We start from the raw sequence: 1,816 nt of genomic DNA, 5'->3' as shown, positions 1-1,816 counted from the left end.
GGGGTTGGATCCCCCAGGGGTTGGACCCCTATTGCTGTGGTTGGGGCCCCCAGGGGTTGGGCCCCTGGAGCTGGGGTTGGGGCCCCCAGGGGCTGGGCCCCTGGAGATACGGTTCGGTCCCCAGGGGCTGGGCCCCTATTTCTGGGGTTCGGGCCCCAAGGGGTTGGGCCTTGGAGCTACGGTTGGGGCCTAGAAGCGTTGGGCCCCTATTACTGGGGTTGGGGCATCCAGGGGTTGGGCCCCTGGAGCTACAGTTGGGGTCCAGAGGGATTGAGCCCCTGGAGCTGGGGTTGAGGGCCCCAGGGGTTGGGCCCCTGGAGCTATGGTTTGGGCCCCAGGGGCTGGGCCCCTATTGCTGGGGTTGAGCCCTCAGGGGTTGGGCCCCTGGAGATACGGTTGGGGCCCCGACGGGTTGGGCCCCTAGAGCTGGGCTTGGGGCCCCCAGGGGTTGGGCCCCTGGACCTGGGCTTTTGGCCTCGAGAGGCTGGGCCACTATTGCTGGGGTTGGGGCCCCGAGGGGTTGCGACCCTGAAGCTACAGTTGGGGCCCCCGGGGTTGGGCCCTTGGAGCTACGGTTGGGGACCCAGGGGTTGGGCCCCTGGAGCTGGGCTTCGGGCCCCCAGGGTTTGGGCCCCTGGAGCTGGGGTTCGGGCCCCAGGGGCTGGGCCCTTATTGCTGGGGTTGGGGCCCGTAGGTGTTGGGCCCTTGAAACTGGGGTTGAGGCCCCCAGGGGTTGGGCTCCTGGAGCTATGGTTTGGGCCCCCAGGGGTTGGGCCGCTGGAGCTACGGTTGAGGCCCCCAGGGTTTGGGCCCCTGGAGCTGGGGTTGGGGCCCCCAGGGGCTGGGCCCCTGGAGATACAGTTCGGGCCCCAGGGGCTGGGCCCCTATTTCTGGGGTTGGGGATCCGAGGGGTTGGACACCTGGAGCTACGGTTCAGGCCCGCAAGCGTTGGGCCCCTATTACTGGGGTTGGGGCCCCGAGGGGTTGGGCACCTGGAGCTACGGTTGTTATCCCGAGGGGTTCGGCCCCTGGAGCTGGGGTTGAGGGCCCCAGGGGTTGGGCCCCTGAAGCTACGGTTGGGGCCCTCAGGGCATGGGCCCCTGGAGCTATGGTTGGGGCCCCAGGGGTTGGCCCTCTGGAGCTGGGGTTGGGACTCCCAGGGGTTGGGACCCTGGAGCTAACGTTGGGGCCCCCAGGGTTTGGGCCCCTGGAGCTGGGGTTGGGGCCCCCAGGGTTTGGGCCCCTGGAGCTACGGTTGAGGCCCCAGGGGTTGGCTCCCTATTGCTGGGGTTGGGGCCCCAGGGGTTGGGCCCATAGATCTACGGTTGGGGCCCCCAGAGGTTGGGCCCCTACTGCTTGGGTTGGGTCTCCGAGTTGTTGCGCCCCTGGAGCTACGTTTGGGGCCCCCAGGGGTTGGGCCCCTGGAGCTACGGTTGGGGCCCCAGGGGTTGGGCCCCTGGAGCTGGGGTTGGGGCCCCAAGCGGTTGAGCCCTTGGAGTTACGGTTGGGGTCCCCAGGAGTCGGGCCCCTAGAGTTGTGGTTGGGGCTCCCAGGGGTTGGGCCCCTATTCCTGGGATTAGGGCCTCCAGGGGTTGGGCCCCTGGAGCTACGGTTGGGGCCCGTAGGGGTTGGCCTCCTAGAGCTGGGTTTTAGGGCCCCAGGGGTTGGGCCCCTGGTGCTGGGGTTGGGGCCCCCAGGGGTTGGGCCGCTGGAGCTACGATTGGGGCCCCAAAGGGGTTGGGCCCCTGGAGCTGCGGTTGGGGCCCCCAGGGTTTGGACCGTCATTGCTGGGGTTGGGACACCCATGGGTTGGGCC

Source organism: Gopherus flavomarginatus, unplaced genomic scaffold, assembly GCF_025201925.1.
Source record: "Gopherus flavomarginatus isolate rGopFla2 unplaced genomic scaffold, rGopFla2.mat.asm mat_scaffold_46_arrow_ctg1, whole genome shotgun sequence".
NCBI classification, from domain to species: domain Eukaryota; kingdom Metazoa; phylum Chordata; order Testudines; family Testudinidae; genus Gopherus; species Gopherus flavomarginatus.
Note: the sequence above shows the minus strand (reverse complement) of the source record.